Raw genomic sequence first — 16,373 nt, 5'->3', positions numbered from 1 at the left:
TTTAAACGTAGCCCTAAGTGCTAAATGTCTGAAAATTTGAACCACTTTTACTTGTTGCTTTAAGACACCTATTAATGACTTGGGCTATGCTGAGGAGAAACCAAATAAGATAAAAGATATATGCAAATAATTTTCTATTATCATGCATATTATGTCTTATCTGAAAATTTACACCATACATATCAGTCACTTACTATTTCTTTGTTCCTTTGATTGAATGTTTGGTCGGGGAGAGGAGCAATGGGGACACCTTTTTTTGATTTTAGGGAAATGCATCTATTTGCTCTCTGTCTCCTAATTTTAATAGTTTGTGTTTTATCTGATAATTGTTTTCTTTTAATGTATAAAAATCTGCTTCCCCATATATTCAGGGAGCAATGCTAAGTTGGTTTTGATTTGTTATGTGATTGATATGCCTTGTTTAATAAATTCATATACTTAGAAACTTACTTTGGATTTCACCCATGACATTAACTACAACCCATCCAAAGCCATTTGCAGAGAGAATCATTCAGGTGATCACATTATCCATAAGGAATTACTCTTTAATTTTTGTGTCTTTAATCATAGTACTGAACAATTTGGTGAGCATATGTCTATTTTTTTTTCCCTTACCTGATATTTATCACCGAACCTAATTGAATAGAGCAATTTTTGTTTTATGTTTCAAAGAATCATCATTGATTTTATTATTGGAGTATAAGTGTGGGAGAAAACTTGCTAGAATGAAACAGAATAACTTTTTGTTCTACTCATTTAAAAAAAAAAACATATAAACCAAAAATATACCTAGTAGAATATTATGTTCTTTATCTTTTTTTCAATTATTTAATGATAAAGACATACTTTAGTTTATCAACTCTCTCCTAAACATGCCATCAATATAAGTATAGAGAAGTCCCAGAAAATTATTTTTATAGGCACACAATTAGGTCCATATATAATTTTTTCTATAATCTTTTTTTTTTTTTTTTTTTTTTTTTTTTGCTAATGTACCATTAAATCCCCATGCTTCACCTCATGTGTCATTGATAAATTTTGCTTACTCAGTATGCCCTGTGGCTTGGTCTCTCAATGCTCACAAAATTTTTTTTGTGTCCAGAATAAATATTCTTTAGATGCATTTGATCAAGTCTAATTATATTTCTTATGTATTTATTGAAAAACAAAATTTAATAAAATAATTTGGAGAAAATTTCAAAATACTGCTGATTATTTAACATTTATATATGATATTAATAAATATAATAATTGTCACACCCTTAAATGGAAGGATAAATTATGGCATTTATTAAATCATCATGGATATATATATATATTTATATATATATATAAATATATGTAGTTAAATATAATAACATCGATTTCCCTCTAAACTTAGAGGTAGTAAGCCACTAAATCTTCTGAACTTATGTTTAACTACAGTTGTATATCATCTTGTTAAATATTACCTAATGTTTTACTTATTTGAAAATATTTATTTACTTGTTTTCATTTTTCCTAAGCATTAAATACACTGTCCTCTTTCTAAGATTATTTGCCAAATTGTTACATTATAATTCTTTTGATGTCAGTAATAGAAGACAAAGTTAAGAAATGATTGTCTCAACAATGTTAATTAATATAACATTCAGTGGTTTGGCAGTGGGGCACATGGAAGACATCATTGAAAATCATGTAGTGACTACATTATCCTACTTGTAACTTTTTAATATAAAGGTTAATGTGCTCCTATGGAGGTTTTTATCATATTTAAATGGCATTTGTTCAATCTGGCATAATTCTCAAAGATTTTTTTTAGTGTGTATATATGTTTACTTAAATGTGGTTTTTCTTTCTATTTTTTTCACTATAGCTTTTTATTTACAAAATACATATATATGGGTATTTTTTCAGCATTGACCCTTGCAAAACCTTCTTTTCCAACTTTTCCCATTCTCCCACCCTCTCCCCTAGATGGCAGGTAGACCCATACATGTTAAATATGTTAAAGTATATGTTAAATACTATATATATATCCATATAGTTATTTTGTTGCACAAGAAAAATCAGACTTAGACTTAAGGTAAAAATAACCTGATAATGAAATGAAAAATGCAAGCAGACAAAAACAGGGGGAGGGGAAATGCTATGTTGTGGTTCATATTCATTTCTCATAGTTCTTTTGCTGGGTGTAGCTGGTTCTCTTCATTGTTGAACAAATGGAATTAATGTGGTTCATCTCATTGTAGAAGAAAGCCATGTCCATCAGAATTGATCATCATATAGTATTGTTGTTGAAGTATATAATGATCTCCTGGTCCTGCTCATTTCACTCAGCATTAGATCATGTAAGTCTCTCCAGGCCTTTCTGAAATTATCCTGATGGTCATTTCTTACAGAATAATAATATTCCATAAAATTATTATACCACAGCTTATTCAGCCATTCCCCAGTTGATGGGCATCTATTCAATTTCCAGTTTCTAGCCACTACAAAAAGGGGTGCCACAAACATTTTTGCACATACAAGTCCTTTTCCTTTCTTTAAGATCTCTTTGGGATAGAAGCCCTGTAGTAACACTGCTGGATCAAAGGTTATGCACATTTTCATAACTTTATGGAGCATAGTTCCAAACTACTCTCCATAATGGTTAGATTTGTTCACAATTCCACCAACAATCCATCAGTGTCTCAGTTTTCCCATATAGCCTCCAATATTCAGCATTATCTTTTCCTGTCATCCTAGCCAATCTGACAGGTATGTAGTCGTATCTTAGAGCTGTCTTAATTTACATTTCTCTGATTAATAATGATTTGAAGGATCTTTTCATATGGCTAGAAATAGTTTCAATTTCTTCATCTGAAAATTGTCTGTTCATATCCTTTGAGCATTTATCAATTGGAGAATGGCTTGATTTATTATAAATTAGAGTCAGTTCTCTATATATTTTGAAAATGAGGCCTTTATCAGAACCTTTGAATGTAAAAATGTTCTTCCAGTTTATTGCTTCCCTTTCATCTTGTCTACATTAGTTTTATTTGTACAAAAGCTTTTAAGTTTAATATAATCAATTTTTTTTTATTTTGTGATCAATAATGATCTCTAGTTCTTCTTTGGTCACAAATTCCTTTCTCCTCCACGTCTGAGAGGTAAACTATCCTATGTTCTTCTAATTTATTTATAATCTCATTCTTTATACCTGGATCATGAACCCATTTTGACCTTATCTTGGTGTATGGTGTTAAGTATGGGTCAATACCTACTTTCTGCCATACTAAATTCCAATTTTCCCAGCAGTTTTTGTCAAATAGTGCATTCTTATCCCAAAAGCTGAAGTCTTTGGTTTTTATCAAACAGTAGATTATTAAAGTTATAGACTATTTTGTCCTTTGAACCTAACCTATTCCACTAATCAACTAGTCTATTTCTTAGCCAATACCAAATGTTTTTGGTGACCACTGATTTATAATCTAGTTTTAGATAGTTTAAATAGTAATATAGCTAGGCTATATCTTGGATTTTTTTTTTTTATTAATTACCTTGAAATTTTTGATCTTTTGTTCTTTCAGATGAATTTTGTTGTTACTTTTTCTAGGTCATTCAAATATCTTTGGGGAGAGTCTGATTGGTATAGCACTAAATAAATAGATTAGTTTAGGTAGTATTGTCATCTTTATTATATTCACTCGACCTAGCCAAGAGCACTTAATATTTTTTCCAATTGGTTAGATCTGACCTTATTTGTATGGAAGGTGTTTTGTGGTTTTGCTAAAATAGTTGCTGACTTTCCCTTGGCAGACAGATTCCCAAATATTTGATACTATTGGCAGTTACTTTAAATGGAATATTTTTGTATCTCTAACTGTTGGATTTTGTTAGTGATATATAAGAATGTTGATGACTTATGTGGGAGACTCCCGGTTAAGATGGCGGAGAGGAGGCACACAGCTGCATAAGCTCCACGCTTTCTCTCACTATCCATTTCATTACAAGCCTCTGAATTAATGCTTGACTGAAAAAAAACCCACATATAGTTACCAAGAGAAGCCATCCTTGAGATTCGCCAAGAAAGGTCTGTCTTTACTGGAGGGCTGGGATGGTTTTAGATTGGGCGCAGGTGGCGGGCAGCGGCAGGGAGAGCATGGGAGCAGACTGGAGAGGGGGTGGGGAGTGATCGCAGCCGTCTCTGCGGGGAGAGCTTCGCTACAGGTTTGGATACTTTGCTCCGGCAGCAAGTCAGCAGCCCAGCAGAGAAGCTAAAACCACCGGGGCTGAAGAATACAACCCCAAACAGCTGGAGTCTCTCAGGACCTGGCCGCCCCCCCCTTCCCCCCCACAGTGACTCAGCACGCTCTGGGATCTCAGAGCACAGTCGCACACAGTCCTGCTAGTGCCTCACTGCTGCCCCCTGCAGTCTGTAGAGGAAGCTCGATAACATACCCAGCCCCTCCCCCAAAGAAAGACTCCAGTTTTTTCTGTTTTTCTTTGCTAGTTTGTCTCTGATTATTAGACAGAATGAGCAAGAAGCTGAAGAGGACTTTAACCCTTGACAGCTTCTATACAGATAGAGAGCAGACTCTAAATCCTGAGGAGACTAAAAACAGACTGTCTCCAGGTGAACCCCCAAGGGAGGAGACCATCTGTTCCTCAGCACAGATGAACCTCATAGAAGTGATTAAAAAGGCTCTCACAAGGGAGCTAGAAGAAAAATGGGGAAAGCAGAGTGAGGCTTGGCAAAAGGAGAGGGAGGCTTGGCAAAAGGAGAGGGAGGCTTGGCAAAAGAGCCTGGAGAAAGTTAGAGAGTGGATAAAGAAGTAAAATCCTTGAAAAATAGGATTAGTGAACTGGAAACAGAAAACAGCTCTCTAAAAAACAAAATTGGCGAAATGGAAAAAAATTCCACAGAACAAAAGAACTCAATTGGACAATTAGAAAAAGATTTTAAAAAAGTGAGTGAAGAAAATACTTCACTGAAAATCAGAATTGAACAAGTAGAATTGAATGACTCAAGGAGACAAGAAGAATCAGTCAAGCAAATCCAAAAAAATCAAACAATGGAGAAAAATGTGAAATACCTTCTGGGGAAGACAACAGACCTGGAAAACAGATCCAGGAGAGACAATCTGAGAATCATTGAACTTCCAGAAAAACATGATAAAAAAAAGAGCCTGGACACTATTTTCCAGGAAATTATCAAAGAGAACTGCCCAGAAGTCATAGGAACAGAGGAAAAAATAAACATTGAAAGGATTCATCGATCACCCACTGAAAGGGATCCTAAAATCAAAACAGCAAGGAATATAGTGGCCAAATGCCAGAACCCTCAGATGAAGGAAAAAATATTGCAAGCGGCTAGAAAAACCCAATTCAAGTATCAAGGAGCCACAATAAGGATCACCCAGGATCTGGCAGCATCCACATTAAAAGATCGAAGGAATATGATATTCTGAAAGGCTAAGGAACTTGGTATGCAACCAAAAATAACTTACCCAGCGAGAATGAGCATCTTTTTCCAGGGAAGAAGATGGACATTCAACGAAGTAAGCGAATTTCATCTATTTCTGATGAAAAAAGCAGAACTTAACAAAAAGTTTGATCTACAAATATAGAACTCAAGAGAAATCTAAAAAGGTAAAGATTAATCTTGGGAAATATATTTTGACTATATAGATGTATAAAGAATACATGTATACCTTGTTCTAGAAATTGATGTGGAAAGGACATTGTATCAGAAAAAGGGTAAAGTGGGGGTAGTACATCTCATGAAGAGGCATAGGAAACCTATTATATCTGAGAGAAAGAATGGAGGGGGATGAATATAGTGGGTATCTTACTGCCTTCAGAATTGGCTTTAAGTGAAAAATCTTAAGACATATTCAATCTATGGTGAAACTTCTCCCACCTCATTGAAAAGTGAGAAGGGAAAAGTGAAAAGGGAAGGAATAAGCTAAGAGGAAGGGAATACAGGAACTGGGAGGGAAAGGGGTAAGATAGGGGGAGGAACTCTAAGGCGGGGGAGGGATACTAAAAAGGGAGGGCCGTGAGAAGCAAGTGGTGCTCACAAGCTTAATACTGGGAAGGGGGGAAAGGGGAAAGAAGGGAGAAAAGCATAAACCGGGGTTAACAAGATGGCAAGTAATACAGAATTGGTCATTCTAACCATAAACGTGAACGGGGTAAACTCCCCCATAAAGAGGAAGCGGTTAGCAGAATGGATTAAAAGCCAGAATCCTACAATATGTTGTTTACAGGAAACACACCTGAAGCGGGGAGATACATGCAGGTTAAAGGTAAAAGGTTGGAGCAAAATCTACTATGCTTCAGGTGAAGTCAAAAAAGCAGGGGTAGCCATCCTGATCTCAGATCAAGCTAAAGCAAAAATTGATCTAATTAAAAGAGATAAGGAAGGGCACTATATCTTGCTAAAGGGTAGCATGGATAATGAAGCACTATCTGAAATAAACATATATGCACCAAGTGGGGTAGCATCTAAATTCTTAAAAGAGAAACTAAGAGAGCTGCAAGAAGAAATAGACAGTAAAACTATAATAGTGGGAGATCTTAACCTTGCACTCTCAGAATTAGATAAATCAAACCACAAAATAAATAAGAAAGAAGTCAAAGAGGTAAACAGAATACTAGAAAAGCTAGATATGATACATCTCTGGAGAAAATGTAATGGAGACAGAAAGGAATACACTTTCTTTTCAGCAGTTCATGGAACCTATACAAAAATTGACCATATATTAGGACATAAAAACCTCAAACTCAAATGCAGTAAGGCAGAAATAGTAAATGCATCCTTTTCAGACCACGATGCAATGAAAATTACATTCAACAAAAAACCAGGGAGAAGTAGACCAAAAAATAATTGGAAACTAAATAATCTCATACTAAAGAATGATTGGGTGAAACAGCAAATCATAGACATAATTAATAACTTCACCCAAGAAAACGATAATAATGAGACATCATACCAAAATGTATGGGATGCAGCCAAAGCGGTAATAAGGGGAAATTTCATATCTCTAGAGGCCTATTTGTATAAAATAGAGAAAGAGAAGATCAATGAATTGGGTTTGCAACTAAAAATGCTAGAAAAGGAACAAATTAAAAACCCCCAGTCAAACACTAAACTTGAAATTCTAAAAATAAAAGGTGAGATCAATAAAATTGAAAGTAAAAAAACTATTGAATTGATTAATAAAACTAAGAGTTGGTTCTATGAAAAAACCAACAAAATAGACAAACCCTTAGTAAATCTGATTAAAAAAAGGAAAGAGGAAAATCAAATTGTTAGTCTTAAAAATGAAAAGGGAGAACTCACCACTAACGAAGAGGAAATTAGAGCAATAATTAGGAGTTACTTTGCCCAACTTCATGCCAATAAATTCGACAACTTAAATGAAATAGAAAAATACCTCCAAAAATATAGCTTGCCCAAACTAACAGAGGAAGAAGTATATATCCTAAACAGTCCCATCTCAGAAAAAGAAATAGAACAAACTATCAATCAACTCCCTAAGAAAAAATCCCCAGGACCAGATGGATTTACATGTGAATTCTACCAAACATTTAAAGAACAATTAACTCTAATGTTATATAAACTATTTGAAAAAATAGGGATTGAAGGAGTCCTACCAAACTCCTTTTATGACACAGACATGGTACTGATACCTAAACCGGGTAGGCTGAAAACAGAGAAAGAAAATTATAGACCAATCTCCCTAATGAATATTGATGCTAAAATCTTAAATAAAATATTAGCAAAAAGATTACAGAAAATCGTCACCAGGATAATACACTATGACCAAGTAGGATTTATACCAGGAATGCAGGGCTGGTTCAATATTAGGAAAACTATTAGCATAATTGACTATATCAATAACCAAACAAACAAAAACCATATGATGACTTATGTGGGTTTATTTAATATCCTGCAACTTTGCTAAAGATGTGTATTATTTCTAATAGCTTTTTAGTAGAATCTCTGGAGTTCTCTAAGTATACTATCATATCATTTGCAAGGAGTGATAATTTGGTTTCATCATTACCTAATTCCTTTAATCTCTTTCTCAACTCTTATTGCTGAAGCTACCATTTCTAATACAATATTGAATAGTAATGGTGATAGTGGACAACCTTGTTTCACTCTTGATCTTACTGGGAATGGTTCCCGTTTATCCCCATTACATATGATGCTATTGATGGTTTTAAATACATGCTACTGACTATTTTAAGGAAAAGCCCATTTATTCCTATACTCTCAATTGTTTTTAATAGATATGGAAGTTGGATTTCATCAAATGCTTTTTCTGCATCTATTGAAATGATCATATGTTTTTTGTTAATTTGGCTATTAATATAGTCAATTATGCTAATAATTTTCCTAATATTGAACCAGTCCTGCATTCCTGGTATAAATCCTACTTGGTTGTGATACTGTAGATAATTTTATGTAGTCTTTTTGTTAATATTTTATTTAAGATTTTTGCATCAATATTCATTAGAGAGATTCATCTATAATTTTCTTTCTCTGTTTTCAACCAACCTGGTTAAGGTATCAGTACCATATCTGTGTCAGAAAAGGAATTTGATGGGAGTCCTTCATTCCCTATTTTTTCAAATAATTTATTTAACATTGGAATTAATTGTTCTTTAAATGTTTGGTAGAATTCACATATAAATCCATCTGTTCCTTGGGATTTTTTCTTAGGGAATTGATTAATAGTTTGTTCTATTTTTTTTTTCTGAAATGGGAATAGTTAAGCAATTTACTTCCTCTTTGGTTAATGTGGGCAGCCTATATTTTTGGCGGCAGTCATCTCTTTCACTTAGGTTATCAAATTTATTGTCATAAAGTTGGGCAAAGTAACTTCTAATTATTGCTCTAATTTCCTTTTCATTGGTGGAAAGTTCTCCCTTTTCATTTTTAAGACTAACAGTTTGATTTTCCTCTTTCCTTTTTCTAATCAAATTCACCAAAGGTTTATCTGTTTTATTATTTTTTTCAGAAAACCAATTCTTAGTTTTATTTATTCATTCAATATTTTTTTTTACTTTCAATATTATTAATTTCTCCTTTTAATTTTAGAATTTCATGTTTAATATTTGATTGGGGGTTTTAATTTAGTCTTTTTCTAGCATTTTAAGTTGCAAGCCCAATTCATTGATCTTCTCTTTATCTTATTTAAGTAAGCCTCTAGAGATATAAAATTTCCCCTTATTACCACTTTGGTTCCATCCCACAAATTTTGGTATGTTGTCTCATTGTTGTCATTCTCTTGGGTGAAATTATTAATTGTGTCTATTATTTGCTGTTTTACCCATTCATGCTTTAGGGTCAGATTTAGTTTCCAATTACTTTTTCATCTATTTACCCCTAGCTTTTTGTTGAATGTAATTTTTATTGCTTCATGATCTGAAAAGAATGCCTTTATTATTTCTGCCTTTCTGCATTTAATTTTGAGGTCTTTATGTCCTAATACATGATCAATTTTTATATAGATTCCATGAACTGCTGAGAAAAAGTGCACTCCTTTCTGTCTCTATTCAGTTTTCTCCAAAGATCTGTTATACCTCACTTTTCTAGTGTTCTATTTATCTCTTTAACTTCTTAGTATAACTTCTCTGATGATCTGCTGCTTTGCAACCAAAGTAGAGTAACTTTCTTTGTGGTAGAGTCCGCCTTCCAAATTCTCCAGGCAGAGGTCTCACCCAGCCTGTCCGCTTAGTGTGGGCTAGCCTACTGTTCTGCCTTCCTGCCTGCACTGGTCTCCTCCTCCTGCCTGATCAACACAGACCTTTTCTGGTGCTCTTCCAAATTATTTTCAGCTGGTAATTTGTTGTACTCCCAGTATTTGTGCATTTTACAGTCAAGTACTATTTCTGAGGCTGAATTAGGTAATTAGTAAGTTAAAGTAAAAGGGAGCTCAGAATGAAGCATGTGTCCTCTTGGCCATCTTGGCTCCACCTTCTCAAAGATGTTTTTAAAAGAATTTCGGAAATGAGTGCAACAATCTATTTTTAGAATCAGTATAGTTTAGATAAAATTGTGATTTTTAAAACTGTATCCTCCAAGCTAAGAAAAAGTGGTAAATAAATTCATTTGAAACATGCAATATTTGTCCTTTGAATGACTATTTGTTGGACATTTATTTCTGTCCAGTCTGTACATTTAGTACCATCAATTTCATAGAGTAAAGCTTAAAGAAACATAGAGATTGTGAAATCCAAACCTTTCATCTTAGAGATATAGAAAACAAGGCACACAGAGAATATTTTTTCATTTGTGGTGTCTTCCTTCAAACTTTATTTTGTAGTTATAAAGAGCACTGTGTACCAAATATGAATTTATACACAAATTGCATGTTTACATATTAATACAAGAAAGCAAGAATAAATAGGAACAAAGAAGCATGGCATAAATCAAGATTTCTTTTAGATTACAAATATGCATTTGAAGTCACATATGAGACACGCAAAATTATTTTCTAAAGAATTACACATGATTACAAAGGATTAACTTTAATAAATAAATATATTTTGCATTTTATTGCAAGCTAGATGAAATTTGTTCACATTATTTAAATAATGTTACACATTCCATGTTTAATATAATTATAAATGTCTTTGTTTTAATAATTGCATGGATTTATTTAAATAACTATTCATAAGGTGTCTATTTTATACATTTACTTATAAGTTATAAAGATGTTTTAATTCATATGCAGAAAAATCTAGATTTAATTGATATACCATAGCAATTTTGCTACCTATTTTGTCCATTGAAATAATACAAATACTATATATGCTAAATATTTTATATCTTAATGTATAACATGTTTTATTACATGCTACTATAGTTCAATTCAATTGAATAAGAATTTATTAATTTTACATGTCATTAATATTGTACTAGATGCTAATGATTCAAATATTATTTTAAATGGAGGTAAATAAATAATTCACTTGACTTCCTAGAGTTTATATTTAATTAATAGGGAAAAGCCTGTACCCAAATAATAAATATAAATGTCACAAATTAAATAGTAATGAAAAATATTGTTATAATATTTAGAAATATTAGGAAAAACCTTTCATAGAAGGTAGTACATGAATTGAATTTTCATTTGAGCTATAAAAAAATGTAAATAGTGTAGGACAAACAATTCTCAACCACCCAAGCAATCAACATTTATTTAATTGGTTTATGTGCCAGGTATTTTGCTAAATACCAAAAAGAGCAAAAGATAATTTCCCTCAAGGATCCTAAAACTTAATGGAGGAAACAACTTAAAAACAAAAGAGATATGTACAAAACATTATGCTATTAAGAATAGAATGTTATTCACTTGTCTTACCCAAGCATGCTTAACAACAGTTTTTTTCAGATTACCTAATTTGTGAGTCTAGAATGAAATGAGAAAATTTAAAGACAAGATCAAGTAATAATTCACTGAATGTATGTCATTTTCAAAAAACCAAAAATAAGTCAAATGAAAGAATTTGTATTTATTTTAGCTGTATTCTTTGGTAAACATTATACATAATATTGATTCCTCTTATTTTTGCTGAAAATCCCACATCCTGCTCATAGAAACTACATGTAACTGGCAGAATGGAAGATCTGGTAGCTGGAGAACATGAAACTGCTACCATAGCCCCCTACTTCTTCTCCCTTAGTACTTTAAAAATAATGTTGAAAATTAACATGTATTTAATAATTTACAGACACAACATCATTTCCAAACATTATCTCAGTTTATCTTCCATTCTACAGTTTTGTAAGATAGAAAATATAAACATTGTCTAGGCAATTTCATAGATGAAGTGATTCAGATTGAGAAGACAAATAATTTAATAATCACTATAAAGCTTATAAAGGGGATTTAAACATAGGTTTTGTGACTGAAGCAGTGATTGATTTTCCATCTTACCAAAATTAGTTGTATGATCATCTAGAATAACAGAAACCTATGTTATATGAACCAATTTTATATGAAGGTAAGTGGAGGATGTGAAGGTGATTTAATCTTAGAGAAGATTAGAAAAGGGCAAATGAACTTAGAAGAGCATCATGATTATTTGTCGTTTTTTTTTCAAAGAAATCATGTTTGCTCTATTTAGGCCCAGATGGATCACTCTAGAAGTGATGGAAAAAGTTGAAAAGAGGAAAATTTGATCGTATTATTAAGAAAAATTTCCCAATAATTGGAATGATGCAAGAGTAAAATATAATCTACTTAGGGGTACTGGTTATTTTGAGTTTTTCAAGGAGAAACTAAATTGTCATTTATCAAACATGTTACTATAGCATTTTCATTTTGTTTAGGTTTGGTTTGTTTCCTAGCTGATTGTTATTTGTTTATTCATTTATATCGGTTATCAGAAATCAGTTCATTTATTTTGGTAGTGGCTTAGACTAGATAGAGATGAACCTTTCAATGATAAAATTCCACTTTTTTTTAGCGAGTTTAATTTCCTACCACTTTTACCTCCTCATCTATCACATATGGGTAAAGTGAGTTGTATTCCTCATTTATGGCAATGAGTAATGTATTTTTTAAATACAAAGGGCTATACAAATGTAAGTTATCATTGGTAATAATCATCAGAGAATTGTATACTTGTCATACCATTAGAACTTACTTTTATATTTGGGACCAGATTTTTTTTTTGTTTTGTTTTAGTTTAGCCACTATATATTAGTTGATGCAAAAATAGTTCATGTCTCTTGCTTAAAATAATAATTTTTAATTCTGATCCATAAAATGATTTTTTAAAACTTATATGTGCTTAATATCTCTTCAGAATGCTTTCTTGAGTGAGGATGGAAGTCAAAATTTTCTCTAACTTCTTTATCACTAAGTCTAGATATAATAAAAATATGATTTATAGACCATTTGTGCAGTTCTTGGACTACCAATTGTATTTGCATTGTATTTATAATTGTAATTGTATTGGTAGACTTCTGGTCCTACCATGTCAAATGTTTCCTATTATGATGGTTCTTCTAAGGACATATAAAAAAGAATTCATTACAGTTTCATTGTGAAAAAATCACCTAGGAAGTCAAAACCAGGACTTTATATAGAGTACCAAAAGAATGTTAAATCTAACAATAATTTTTCATCAAACCAATAAAATACACTAAATTAAATTAATAAGGATTGAGTAACTATTGCATGCCTTATATCATGTTAAGAACTAATATTTCAAAAGCAAAAATAAAACAACCTCTTCACTCCAAAATCTTACTTTTAATGGTGATGAGTGAGAATTATAAACAGATATGTTAATTATAATCCTCATATACATTTCAGGCACTAGGTCCTATCCAGTTGATTTCTCCATTGTTAGTGCTCATCCTTTAAAAATACATTGTATTTCTTTTGTGTGTGCTGTTGTGTATGTGTGTATATTTGTTGTTTAGTTGTTCAGTCATGTTTGACTCTTCATGATCCTGTGGTTCAGTTTTTATTGGAATTTTTTTGGCAAACTACTGAAGTATTTTCTATTTCCTTCTTCAGTAGATCACCTTTTATTACCTCTCCATTGATTACCTCTCCATTATTACCTCTCTGTTGATATTTTCATTGAGCTATGCCATTCCCTAAAGAAAGACAAGCTCTAAAAGGAGTATACACACAGACACTAAATAGGAACATACATATTCATTCCTTCCATCTGACCCAAGTTGCCCACATTGTAGCAAGATCATTTTAGATACACAGTGTTTTCCACCTTCTTGGTATGTATTTACGAAGAAGCTTGTACCAGAATGGCATCATCCAGTTATTTGTTTTAACTTTTTTTTTTCCAATTTGAATTCAGACTACTGGCAAAGAAGCCTCATTTAAAAATGATACTAGGCACCATTGACCTTTTTCATCTCTAATTACATAGTTGGCAGTTCCTGGAATAAAGGTATTTTAAGTGATTACTGGGAATGCTTCACAACCTGTCACATCCCATTCTTCCCAGTGAGAGGGGAGAAAATTAAGGTTATACTACCTGCCAAAACAGCCATTATTGTAATATTGTACTCTCTCTCTCTCTCTCTCTCTCTCTCGCTCTCTCGCTCTCTCGTTCTCTCTGTGAATTTGGAGTTTCTATGTTTTAAGTAAATTATGGGCATAAGCAGTTACAAAATTACATCCATGAATATTGTAAAAAGGCATTTCAAGATGAATCTACCTAAATAATCTTTTTTTTTTAAGATGGGACATGTAGATTTTTTTGTTGTAAACCATAATATTAAAACTGTAACAAGATAAATAATTCATATTTAGAGCTATTTGAAAAGATTTGTTGAAAGTTTAGAAGAATCTTGAAATATCCTGGAAAATTTTACCTTTATTATGATTTTGTTATCATCTGAATAATTTTAATATTATTCAAATACCATAGTAAAATAGATTCCCAAAGAAAATACATTGAAAATTACTGGAATGCTTTAATTCACAACTTCAGATGGATGAGATTTACTTTGTAGAATCATCATTCATATCATTCCAAGTAATTGCTTTTCAATATTTTTTACCTAAAACTTCTGTCCTTATTTTCTTCTCACTGTATTTTTTATTGTTGTTTCCATAAGCTCGTATAGATTTAATTAATATGTCTCTGCAGATGAATCTTTTATCTTTAGAACTAGCCCCAGTCGTTTTCTTGAATTCCAATTCATATTAGCAATTTCCCTTTGAACATATTATAGCACATATTTTTGTATTTCAAACTCAATGTATACTGAACAGGATCTTTTTGTAAATCTTGCTACATGAAAATATTTTCAAATTTTTATACTTTTTTTAAATTTCTTTCCAGAGCAATATCATTTTTCAAACATCTAGATTTATCCTCAGAGTTCTATTTCATCTCACATGTTGAATGGATTATTAAGTAATTCTTTCTTTCCCTATAGCATCAGTTCCAACTGTTTTGTTAATTTGGTTCAATTGTCAGATACAGTTACTGCTCTTTTCATTACTTCCTCCTTTTATTTTTAAGGACCTATTACTTGGTCTACATCTTGAAAATTGTATTCCCATATTCTGTCTATTTTTCATATGACTATGAAATTAATACTAAAAAAAATGATAATTCACTCACCTTTTTAATAGACTCTCTAGGTTCCTTAAGATTAAAAAAATGATTTTGGCATTCATTATACTTCACATTGCCATTCTAGCTTGAATTGTTATTTCTTTCATGCATTACTTCTCAAACACTCTTCAGTAGAGCCAAATGGGACTTCTTGTTTTTTTTTTTTTTCTTCTCATAAATAATATTGAATTTCTTATTTTTTCTCCTTTTCAGTATGTCAAAGCTTTCTATAAATATACCCAATTTATATTATGACCTCTGAAATTCTTAACTCTTTCAAAGATATGAAATTCTATTTAGAGATTGCCCTGCCTATCTCTAAACTATTTTGCTTGCCTGCCCAGAAAATTATCTTCAGATTACCTTGTCTGTGCTTTGTACATATTTGTGTGCAATGTTTGTACATATTTTGTGCAATGTTGTCTGCAATATTTTTAATTTTTGTGTACAATGATACAGTGTAAACTACTTGAGGGCAATAATTCAGTAAAAATCAGATGTGGACAAATGCAAACATCCATTCATTCTTTAGGATTAGAAATACTAGTTTGTTTTGAACTAATTTTTGCTCTAATTTTTCATGGTCCTTTATTACATATTATTTTTTCTGCATCATGATCTGAAAAGAATGTGTTTATCATTTCTTCCTTTCTGCATTTGATGTGAGGCTTTTGCACCCTAATATATGTTTAAATCAAATTTTCTTTCCATCAAAGATGTTTGAAAATCGCTATTGTGATTGAAAAACCCATTTTTTTTTTACCTGAAAGATAATGTTTGATTTTGCTGGGTAATAGATTTTTGGTTGCCATCCAAGTTATTTTTCCTTTCCAGAGTACCATAATCCAGTTCCTTCAATCCTTTAAAGTGGAAGCTGCTAAGTCCTAGATAATCCTGATTGTGGCTGCTCAATATTTCAATGCTTCTTTCTGGCTGTTTGCAGTATTTTCTCCTTGATCTGCATAATTCTGGAATTTAGCTTCAATGTTACTTGAAGTTTTCATTTGGGGGTTTCTTTCAGGAAGAGATCAGTAGATTTTTTTCAATGACTGTTTTACCATCTAGTTCTAGGATATCAGGGAAACTCCTTGATTTCTTGAAAGATGTTGCCCAGACTATGAACAAAAGGCTACAAAAATATGCATACCCTTTGACCAAACAGTTCCACTACTGGGAGGGGAAAGAACTCACATGTGCAAAAATGTTTGTAGCAGATTTATTTGTGTTGGAAAAGAATTGGAAAAGGAGAAGATTGCTATCAAGTGGAGAATTATTGAATAAAT

This window comes from Antechinus flavipes, chromosome 1, assembly GCF_016432865.1.
Source record: "Antechinus flavipes isolate AdamAnt ecotype Samford, QLD, Australia chromosome 1, AdamAnt_v2, whole genome shotgun sequence".
In the NCBI taxonomy this organism is placed as follows: domain Eukaryota; kingdom Metazoa; phylum Chordata; class Mammalia; order Dasyuromorphia; family Dasyuridae; genus Antechinus; species Antechinus flavipes.
The sequence above is the reverse complement of the archived record's forward strand: the minus strand, read 5'-3'. Positions refer to the sequence as shown.